Genomic DNA, 11,447 nt, shown 5'->3' on the forward strand with positions numbered 1-11,447 from the left:
GTGCCAGCACTGCTCAGCAACAGACCAAACACTGCTGTGATACCTGGGCTGTCTGAGCTACACGTGCAGAGCACAGCATGGCATGGGCCACTGCAGGGAAAGCTGACTCCATCCCTGCCCAAGCTATTCTGTGATTCTCTAACCGCTTACCAATTACCATCACAGACAAAAGATACGACTTGCGCAAAATTAATTTATAGACAACTAAAAGTGAACTAAGATGGTGAGAAATAAAAATAACTACCTCCTGCCCCTACTCTTCCCAGGCCCAATTTCACACATTTGTTCTCAACTCCTCTAACACCTCACCCCACACCCTGAGCAGTGCAAGGGGCTGGGGAAAGGGTGCTGTGGTCAGTGCATAGCAGCTCCTCTCTGCTACTCTCCTCCTCACATTTTTCCTCTGCTCCACTATGGGCCTCACCCACAGGCAGCAGCTCTTCTGCTCCCACATGGCTCCATACTATGGGATCCATTACCCTGGAGCAAATTGCTCCAGCACGGGTCCCCCATGGGTGGATGGCTGCTCCCCCCAGAGCACCGACCAGCAGTTCCCCTGCGGGCTGTGCAGGGAGAGGCCCCTGGTGGAGCAGGCTGTCCCCCTGCAGCCCATGGGTCCCACATGGAGCAGATCTCCACGCTGCAGCCCCCCCATGGGTGGAGGAGCCCCCGGTGGAGCAGGTGGATGTGGCCTGGAGGAGGCTGTGGCCCATGGAGAGCCCCCGCAGGAGCAGGCCCCGGGCCGGAGCTGCAGCCCGTGGAGAGGAGCCCACGCAGAACTGCTCTGTGCCTGGAGTGCCTCCTGCCCTCCTTCTGCACTTGCTGTCCACCCTCTCAGTGACTGCTGGGCGGTTTCTCTCACATTTCTCCCACTCCAATCTTCCTCAGCTGCTGCATAGCAGTTTTTGCACGTTTTAAAACATGATTTCCCATAGGGGCACACACACGTGGCTGCTGGGCTCAGCTGTGTCCTCTGGTAGGGTCACTGGCACTGGATGGAGCAGCTGTGTCCAGTACATACAGGGCAGCCCCAGGCCTCTTCTCATGGAAGCTACCCTGCAGCTATCCACTGTCGACACCTTGTCACAGATAACAAATACACTTACAAAAACAATGTTCATGTCTTTCAGATATGTGACATTCCAAAAAAATGAAGGTGAGTAACTGCTTTTCTAAAGCAGCAAGAGCTTTCAGTAGAAATAGTCTACCACAGAGTTTTCAATTTTAAGAACATCTACTTCTAAATTTTTTTTGTATCCACACACAGATTTTGCCAGACATCATTTTAAAAAACAAGGAATCAAAAATCAAAAAGGTAAGTTACAATGGTTTCATGGGATAAATACTTGTGCTTATATTCAAGATTATCAAAATAATTTATTTCATAAATTGTACTAGCATTTTGTGAGCAAACCATAAAGCAAGAATAAAACTAATAAAATTCCATATAATAGAGTATATACTAAATAAGCTGCTTGCTGAATTATTTCCTAAAAAAATTAAAAAATTCTCACCGTGTTTAAGTAATGCTTTATTGAGAACTTCACTGAAATTTAAGGAAACAATGCATGAAACCACACTAACTAACTACTAAACTAAACCACACTAACACATATTTCAGCTTCCAAAAATGAATCTATTATATGGTAATTTATATAATTCCATCTTCTGCTACTGAACCAACAGATATTCCAGTTACACTATGGGTATGCTTCTTTATATAAACTGAAATTACCACCTTTTATCAGATTTCTGCTAAATTAACATAATAAGCTCATTACATTTTTAGCACACTATGTCAGAAGGAAGACACTTAGGCATTCCTATCAGTTTCTTCAGGATACAATACTTGCTAATAAAATAATCTGCAGTTAATTTGACATAAGGAGATCACCTCAACTTTCATCACATAAGTTCCTGTACAACATTTTATGAAATATCTACCTTTATACCTATGAAATATCTACCTTTATCTAACATTTTATGAAATATCTACAAATACAAAAGACATTAATGGGTTTGTTTGTATTTATTTATATTGTACTTACCTATGAAAGAATAATGCTGCTCATGCTAATCTCTCTTCTTCATCATAATGCTCCTTTTAGAGGAAAAGCACTAAAAGGAAATATATGCAGCATTTGCAATTACTTTGGCATTCAAATAGTCCTGATGTAGAATGCATATAAAGCACGTTATGGGGTTAATCACATCAGTCTTAGCAAACTGTTAGAGAAAACCCAGAAGACTTTTTCAAAGACTCTACGTAATATATGAGGCTTGTATGCCATTAACAACAACAAAAAAATCACAACTGTATTACACAGCAAGAAAAAATAGCTATTAGTTACAAATTAAGTCTTCAATTCCTATAGATGGAAGATAGAAGGTGAAATGTGACTGTAAGGAAGCAATTAACAGTCATAGAAATGTGAAGTTAAATAAATAAACCCTCTATTAGCTCATCATTTTATGGAATTTAACAGATATTCCCAAGCATTGTAAAGAGATCACCTAAAAAGCAAAGAAAGGAGTGGTAAAGACAAGCAAGAGCAGTGAAAACAATAGCTAGATACGTTTCAGCTGACAGAAAACACCTTATACCTGCTGAAGTATAAAAGGAATCTAGGATTCAGTTTTAGAGACAGAAATTAAAATTGACAGTAAAAGACAGGCAGGCTTCTGGTCAATATATACTGTCAATATACTGCTTAGATTGAGAACACATGGTCAAATCAACCCAAAAAATATAATATTAGCTGTAATACTAGAGTAAAGTCATCCTGAAACAAAATCCCCATTTTAAGGGAGAAGCATATAAGAGCAACTGTATTTTCTGGGTACACAGAGAATTACAAGCTTATGCCATACTGCTTTACATCAGCTGAAGTATGAGGTCAAACGCAAAACTTAATAGCAAAACTAGATTAGCCACCATGCTGGTATGGCCATACCAACTCTGAGACTCCAATAGTTATTCCCACTAAAAGAGGGTGCCTGCACCATGATTGGAACCTGTTGTTATGGTTTATCTACATGTTACTTCTTTCAAACTTTTTGCTCTTGATGTTACAACTTCAATAATGTTATTTCTAAATACAATAGGTGATTAAATTCTTGTTCACCAAAGTCAAGGCAAGGATTACAAAGACCATTCCCTAAAGACTCTACTGTCTAAAGTTAGATGATCATTTTGTGATAGTTCTCAGCCTTCTCGTCAAATATTTCCTTGAGAGAACATTTTTACTCTACAGAATTGTTTTGTGCATTTCTGATTTGCTTGCTTACAAAATCAACACAGCGTTTCCAACTCAGAAAACGCAGCTTGTTTAAACGCTTGTTTTGCACACATTCTACCAAACTGAATTCTACATACACAAAAAGCTGAATGATTTAATCGAACTACATGGACGTGTGCATTAAAATGAGCCTCAACTCATCACTATCTTCGTTTGTTTTTTTAAAAATTCTTGTTTTGCAGTAGGGTAATCAGAAGAACCCAGAATACTGAAAATTCCCTAAGAATTAGGCGCAGAAAAACTGGAAACGAGCAAATATCTCACTTCCACATGAATTCACTGTGGGAAAGTTCTGTATTTTTTTCTTCTGGCAGATCGCGACCTTTGAACTACTTACAAGTATGCACTTAAACATCAAAAGAAAACAGTTCGAAGAAAGGGTACTGAAACAAAACACTGTAATACTATACACATGGTGAATAAATGGATGAGTTAAAAAAAAAAAAAAAAAGGTCTGTCTTTTGTTGCATTATACACTCAGTATAGTCAGCAGCTTTGCTGCTGTTGTTCCAAGTTCACACACCACCCAAAAGGAACACATCATATATTAAGCAAACACATGCTGGTACAGAAAGTCTGTGAAGCAAAACGATCTTTCCCTGAACCTACACTGGAGAAATTTTAAGTCCTCCTAATCTTTTTATCCTTGAATCAGTATTCATAACCTCAAAGCATTTCAACAACATTTATGAGAAAAAGGGAAATAAGGCTACATAATAAATAAGGCTACAAAAAAAAAAAAAAAAAAATCAAATTTCCTTATCACTTGTATTAGAAGTTCACGTTTTTCAAGTTCACTGGAAACGACCATAAGCCCTTCAGGTTGCACCGCTACCAAAGATATCACACTAACACTCAAACAATTTCTTTCATATTTACAGGTCAAAAAGAAAAATCTCAGATTCACTCAAGGGAGCCAGCTGGCCTAACAACTTGAAGGTGCCATTAAATTTTATCACCACAGGGGTGTTTCTATTATCTTGCACAGCCACACTCAACAGAACATGACATAAGAAAACACTGTTCCAAGTCATTTCTAGGGTCAAAGTCTAATCACAACCGTGTCACGTTGCTAAAATTAAAATTCTAATATGGGGATTGACACACAGGAAGAGCCTACACCCAGAAAAGAGTCAGACATCCCTAGATTACAGGTGCTGCAGCAGCACCACTCTAATCACATGCAAGCTTATCTGAGGTGTATGCCAGAACATTCTTTCTCAGATACACAGATCACCTTTAAAAGGAAAAAAGCATCCAGAAAGTTTCTATGCTCCAGATCTACTCTTTCAGAAAAATATTAAGTGAACACCAAAGCTGCTAAAAATATTTCCCAGTCAGGAAATAACAAAGTTAAATGAAGCATACAACTGTCACTCTTCCTTTAAGTATCATCAGATTAAATTAAACTACATAAAATAATGCATAATTGCAAGATCCTGTATCTGTGCTGGTACACTAACATTTTCCTCCAGTTTTAGAAAAAGCATACAGTAGCAGAAGAGCTAGGGAGAAAAAAGAAAAGACTCCATGAAACAAAAAGACTTTAAAAAGCACTTCATGTTTAAGTGCAAAGCATTTACACAAATCACCCAAGCCGCTACCATTTTCATGTCTTCAGTTTTGCTAGTCCCTCAGACTTCTTGGTTCACAGTACTTCCACTATAGTCTCATGGTTGTTATGTTTTTTTTTTGGCATTTGCATTAGTCCAGCAGCAAAGCTTCTCCGCACACCTTCCAGAAATGCACAGAGAAAGTTTCTAACGCCTCTGATTTCCCGCAGTGTTTCTCTAACATTACATACAGCTTTTATGAAATAATCCACCCACTCAGTAGCCCTTATTTCAAACAAAGAACAGTCCTGTTCAATTTTCAGTCTTCACCTAAATGTTACAAGTACACATGGACAGACAGAATAGCAGAATTTTACTCAACAAAACTCCTTCATAAGTACTTAACAGTACAAAAAAAAAAAAAAAAAAGTAATTTTTTACATTACTACATACTACATGTCAGAAATCTAGATCATACTGAGAGCTCCCTTGTAAGGCAATCAAAACACCATTCAAATATCTAGTAAACTATTCACGGTATTGTTTTTACACATTATGAAAAGATTAAACTCTTCTTTCTAGCCTAGACCAGGGATGACCGCATCATTTTCCTTCATTTTTATAAACATGTCTCCATACAATAGAGGACATCTGTGAAATTTCAAATTTACAGCCGAAAGATTCACAGCTGAAGAGCCCTTGAAACTTAATCTTCTTCTATCTTAGAAACTTTTCTAAGAGCTTCTAAGCTCCAAAAATTCTTGTGATGGTATCTAAAAGGAAGAATAGCTCTAAATTGATACACAATTTGCTAGGATTCATTGTTTATTTAAACTGAAAATAATCTAGTTATTGAACAGTGGTATTTTTATTTTATTCCCTTGAGAGAAATTCATATCTTCACATGATCTTCATGTGACCCATAAAACTAGAGTTGATATTCCTACAGCTTTTATTACAAATAAATTCAGTTATAACTGTAGTTTTCATTCAAACACACACTCATAATATTGGTATTACACCACTTTGACAGTTGTTTATCAAGGCCCCCAAATCCCAAACTGCCACATTCAGACCCTAAAAATAAATGTTAAAAAGTTCATTGCATAACTCACATGAACGTATCCAATCTGATTTTGACTTAAGAATATTATTTCTTAATTTTCCAAATCACAGAAGACGAAATCCCTAGACAACTCAAAGATAAAGTACTGAAACATTCAGTATGTAATTTCCATATATACTACTTACTTGGAGATGAGTTTTGAAAAAACAAAAACCCATTTCCAAACAATTTCTCCTGGCAATTTTTCTCCAGCTAACAATAAACTGCATCAAAATTGCTAATTACTGTATCATTACACATTTCTTGGATAGCACTGTCTAAAAGCAACCTCAACATAATGGAAACTTACTCATCAGTAACTTAATTCATTCATAACAATGTCATCTACTTTACAAGGGGAACAACAGACTAACTCTTGCAAATCTAAGGCAGCAATGTGCGTCATTTCTTAAAACTTTTTAAAAATAAAGTTTGCTTTTTTTTTTTAATTAAAAAACTTTTTTTTTTTTTTTTTTTTAACCTTAAGACGTCTTATCTCTTTAGAAAGCAGACTAAAGGTTTTTGGAAGAACATTTCAAGTACTATCAATAGACCATTCTTAGAGCTGAAAGTCAGAAAATTTAAAACAAACATCAAAGGGGTAGTTCTGGAAGTCAGAGATACTTACCTCTGTTTGGTAAAAGCTGAAAATAAATTTAATCATTTGGTCTTCCAGTCGACTGTAGATACTATTCACCTCAACCCAGTTACTGTTACCTGTAAACTCAAGTTGCACCACTTGTTATCTCTCCGGATTTAGAAATGCTCAACCGCTTTAAAGAAAATTTTGAACAGAAGTAAAAAGTGCAAGTTTCATAGAATCATAGAATCATAGAATATCCTGAGTTGGAAGGGACCCTTAAGGATCATCAAGTCCAACTCTTGACACCGCACAGGTCTACCCAAAAGTTCAGACCATGTGCCTAAGTTCACAGTCCAATCTCTTCTTAAATTCAGACAGGCTCGGTGCAGTGACCACTTCCCTGGGGAGCCTGTTCCAGTGTGCAACCACCCTCTCTGTGAAGAACCCCCTCCTGACGTCCAGCCTAAATTTCCCCTGCCTCAGCTTAACCCCGTTCCCGCGGGTCCTGTCACTGGTGTTAATGGAGAAAAGGTCTCCTGCCTCTTGACAACCCCTTACGAGGAAGTTGTAGACTGTGATGAGGTCTCCCCTCAGCCTCCTCTTCTCCAGGCTGAACAGGCCCAGTGACCTCAGCCGTTCCTCGTACGTCTTCCCCTCAAGGCCTTTCACCATCTTCGTAGCCCTCCTCTGGACACTCTCCAACAGTTACCTGCTCCTCATAACCTGCTCCTGAGAACCTGCTCCTAGAATACTACAATCAGTATCATTAGTTCGAGGCAACCTTGAAGAGAAAAAATGGCCCAATATTTTTTTACTGGACTTCCTTTTTTTTTTTTTTTAAACGTCCCACCAGTGTAACACGCTATTTTTCCCAGTCAGTGTAACACAAGTAAGAAAATACAGATTCAGGCTGGAGTGTCACACCTCCAATGATCCTTATCAGGCCCCTGGACTGCAATCTCTACAACATTACTGCATCTTCCTGTCAATACTGCGCAGTTATTATTCTAAGATATCTCCATTTACATGGATATCATCTACATGGAAACTGATGTCAACAGTTTCATCATCATTTGAAAATAATTACCAACTCCATTTTAAGATATTGGAACTCCTCTAAAGCAAACCTTTATAAAACTACTTTGTATCATTACATTAAAAAGCTGTTGAACATAAAAGCCTTCCGTATTTTTCCATATAGAAACGCTAGCTGCTCCATGTAAGTCCAAATATAAAGACCTAAAATGGAAATTGTTTAGTGTCTGAAGTCAAAATAGTACTTCAGAGATTTTCTGTGCAAAACAACACATGTTTTCAACAGTACTGTCTTCTAGGCCGCAGAGGTGGGTCATACCCTGGACTAAATCACAAGTTCTAGCATCACAAAGATAATCTGCCAAGAAGCCCCTACCTCCAAAGAACTACAGCAGTTTTCTACAAAAATATACTCTACACAGCCTTCCAAACACAGCAGATGAACACTTACTGGCTAATTAACACCTCAAGCTCAAAGAACCAAACCAAAAACAGGTCAGTTTTAAGTACGGACAGTCTTTCACAGTACAGATAATCCAGGTCTGAAACTGTTTTGGAAAATACAGATAGGCAGTACAATGGCTAAGCATGAAGGCTCTCCTCTCCTGCTGCATCTGGCCACAGGTACCTGCTGCTTTAACTGCTTAATTCACAACAGACTCTGAACTTAAAGCCTGCTGTAAAGCCATTAAGTTCACTAGCCAAGCAGAAAGTACACAAACTCACTATCGAACGGCAGCTGAATTAACTCAGGATACAAGAGAAAGAGGCAGAGCAAGGGAAGAGGTACAAAACAGAGCAGGCAGGAATGAGCAAGGAGAAGAAACACCTGGCAGCAAAGAGGAGGACTCTCCCAGCAGCCAGACATCAAATCAGACCAAGCACTCCACATAATTTCAACATTTCACAATCAACTTAAGGCATCTTTCAAAGAGAAAATGTTCATAGACCTCCATAGGCTAATTGCCACCCAGACCGTACTGTTACCTGTGACCGGTTCACCTACTTACTGTTGCTGTACATAGTTTACTGGCTTCCCAGAAACACTCAATAAATACACATAGAAATTACAGTGTGACAAACCACATGCTTCACCATGAAATCCAGGCCCAGCTTGTCAGAGGACACTGCTGGATTTTTGTACCACTGGAAAGGACACTACCTTCCATTCTTATATTCCACATTCGCACTGGCTTAATACTTGAAGGTAACATTGACAAAGGGCATGAACTGCCACCCCAGAAATTACACCCCTGTAATCTGAAAAAAAAAATAAAAATCCACGCCTGGAAAATTACATTACATTATCAACAGATTTTAAAATAACTTTTTACTTAAAAAGCCTTGGTATGTTAGAAGCTGAAGAGGGTAGTGAGGTTAAAGGGAAGATCATAAAGCATTCCTCTGTGTTTTCTGAATACAGATGAGCACTCTGCTACTTAGTAGAAGTTTCAGAAATCCATTTAAAACTAGTGCTTTCAGAAAGGTAAGTAATCAAAATCATAACCACTCGTACAGTACAGACTGGTATTCTACCTATTCTCCTAACTTTTCACTTATTTAAAATAACAAAACAAACAAACTATCGTGCTTTTATTTATGCTAATACTTAGCTTAAATAAACACACTTTTTTTTTTCTTCACTGACTTATTTCAATTGCAGCACACAAGTTCCCAGAATCCCAGTGATATTATCTAGGATGCTACTCAGAACTAAGCATAGAAAAACACACTCACAAACAGCAGATTGATTTCACTGCACTGGTTCTGCAGCAGCATTGAGAGAGTCAAAGCATCTGCACTGCCAACAGTCTTCAAATTAAGGTTTGCAAGAAAGCAAGACAATCGGATAAAACTTACTTTTCCACAATTTACTGAAAGGTAAAGACCGATCCCATCGAAGTCTCAAAACATTTCAGAAGAATGTTAAAGGCCCAGAGACAAAGCAAACAGCACGTTGCAGTTCTTAATGCTTCTGCCTATCCTTCCAGGCTGGATTCTCCTTGAGAATATCCCACCCCGTTTCACTGCTAAATAACTCTCACGTATCATGATCCATTTAAGCTAATCTAACGAGTCAGCCACGGAAAACCACTGAGCCACTCCCCCTCTAAGCTCTGCATCAGCTCCTGGCAACTACGGGTTGGGTAGGACTGAGCAAAAACTCCTGCAGTTAGGTTCTGGTTGAGCCAGTGAGCTTCAACTGGTTAACGACACCCCTTAAAACTCCTTCCTCCTGCGGTTTGTCTGTGTCCTCAACTGATTTACTACCCACAGCCACTTCAAAACAACCAGTTAAAAATAAAGACCAAAGAAAAATAAATAAATAAATAAAGCATATAGGTATTTCTTGTTTAAACAGATTGAAAAGGTTGCATTAGCCAGCTTGATTTATTAATATAAATCAGACAGTTAATACAGCTAATCAATACCTCATTCTTCGTAGAGACGTTTTGTGTCATTGCACGATACTTGAGAAAAGTAACAACTACCACTTCCCTATTCCTCACATTTGATCTATTGTTATCTCAAAGCCCGAACAAAATGAAATTTATCCTAAACACTGGGGGCCTTTATAACATTTTCTTTGTTAAAGCTCATCTTTAAGACAAAAGTAAGGATGCTACAAACACTCGTAGCACTTTCACACTTCGAACCTTTAAACCACCCAGAGTAGTCATTTTAGAAGCATAAACAGCATTATTTGCGTAGGACATAACTTCGCAGGTACACGGTAGTTTTGATACACTCTATCAACTCTGTTGAACCTGTTTATTTACAGAAGCCTCATGACTGCTGAAAAGTGAAGAAGTTAGCACTGTCAGTAAGCTCAGCCCTGTTAACTGGACGGGAAAGAGCTCTTTTGCAGGTTCAGTAGTTTTTCTTGCGGGGAAGAGCAACTTCAGAAAGGTTTATTAGGACCTTGCCTGCAAGTCTTCGGCACACACAGGTTGCATCTCCTAACTAATCTCTAAAACCTTCATCCTGGCCACGCAGGATAGAGAGGGGGTGACTGCATCGGAGCTGCACGCGCGTCGCTGTATCAGAACTGGCACTCTAGACGCAGAAATTCACTTACATTTTATTAGCAAACCAGCCTGTTTCGGAAGCACGAGTAGCAAGACAAGAGGCTCGCTTCTTTAGCTGAAAGCCAGCTCCTGCTAATGACCCCTCCGCCGTTCACCAGCTTATTTCTCTTATTTCAGAGCCGCAACATCCGATACCGCTTATTCCCTCTGCGGCTGCTGTTTCACTTGTTGAAACTCCTGCGTGGAGAAGAAACCGAGAGGAGGAGGAGGAGGAGGATGCTGCGGGCAGCAGGACGCCTCTTAAAATTCGCTTAATAATAATAATGAAGAAAAAAAAAAAAAAAAAAAAAAAAAAGGCTCCTGCTTTCTCTTGCAAAGCAGCAAGCCCCAGCTGTGGGGGCTCCCCCCCCGCAGCCCTGCCCGGGACCCCCGCTCCGTCCTTCAGCCCCTCGGCTGCGCCCACGGGCAGCCTCCGCCGCACGCCGAGCAGCGCTCGCAGGGAACGTTTCAGAGGAAAACGAGGAAAAAAAATAATAATTATTATTATTACTGTTAAAAATAAAGCAGGCAGCTCGCGGCGGGAGACTCACCGGCGAGGCGGAGACACACACTCTCCCCCCCCCCGGGGTAGGCGGCGGCAGAAAATGGCCCCCGGCCCCGGCCCCGCCGCGGCCCCGGCACCGGGCGGGCGGGATGGAGGGCGGGGCTCGTTGTGGCACCTCCCGCCTGTGTGGAGGGAGATTGGCAGCCCTCCCGACCAATCGAAAGGAAAAGAGAGCCGGGGCCCGCTGAAGGGCGGGGGAACTAGCCAATGAGAGAGGGCGTGGGCGGCGCCGCTCTGCC

General features: G+C 40.1%; 1 protein-coding gene across 5 annotated transcripts in view; it reads right to left on the reverse strand.

Moving 5' to 3' along the window:
- CSNK1G3 (casein kinase 1 gamma 3) overlaps positions 1-11,230 on the reverse strand; it is a 72,391-nt gene extending 61,161 nt beyond the window's left edge. For 4 of the 5 annotated variants that reach the window (XM_032206019.1, XM_032206020.1, XM_032206017.1 and 1 more), the window contains exons 1-3: positions 11,195-11,230; positions 10,655-10,841; positions 2,049-2,118 (exon numbers count right to left, since the gene is read on the reverse strand). The gene's annotated coding sequence lies outside the window, so the exon portion shown is untranslated. The remainder of the gene's footprint in view (positions 1-2,048; positions 2,119-10,654; positions 10,842-11,194) is intronic. The other variant, XM_032206016.1, reaches the window with a different exon arrangement.
- Between the last annotated feature and the right edge of the window lie 217 nt (positions 11,231-11,447).

The sequence above is a fragment of the Aythya fuligula genome, chromosome Z (assembly GCF_009819795.1).
Source record: "Aythya fuligula isolate bAytFul2 chromosome Z, bAytFul2.pri, whole genome shotgun sequence".
Taxonomy (NCBI): domain Eukaryota; kingdom Metazoa; phylum Chordata; class Aves; order Anseriformes; family Anatidae; genus Aythya; species Aythya fuligula.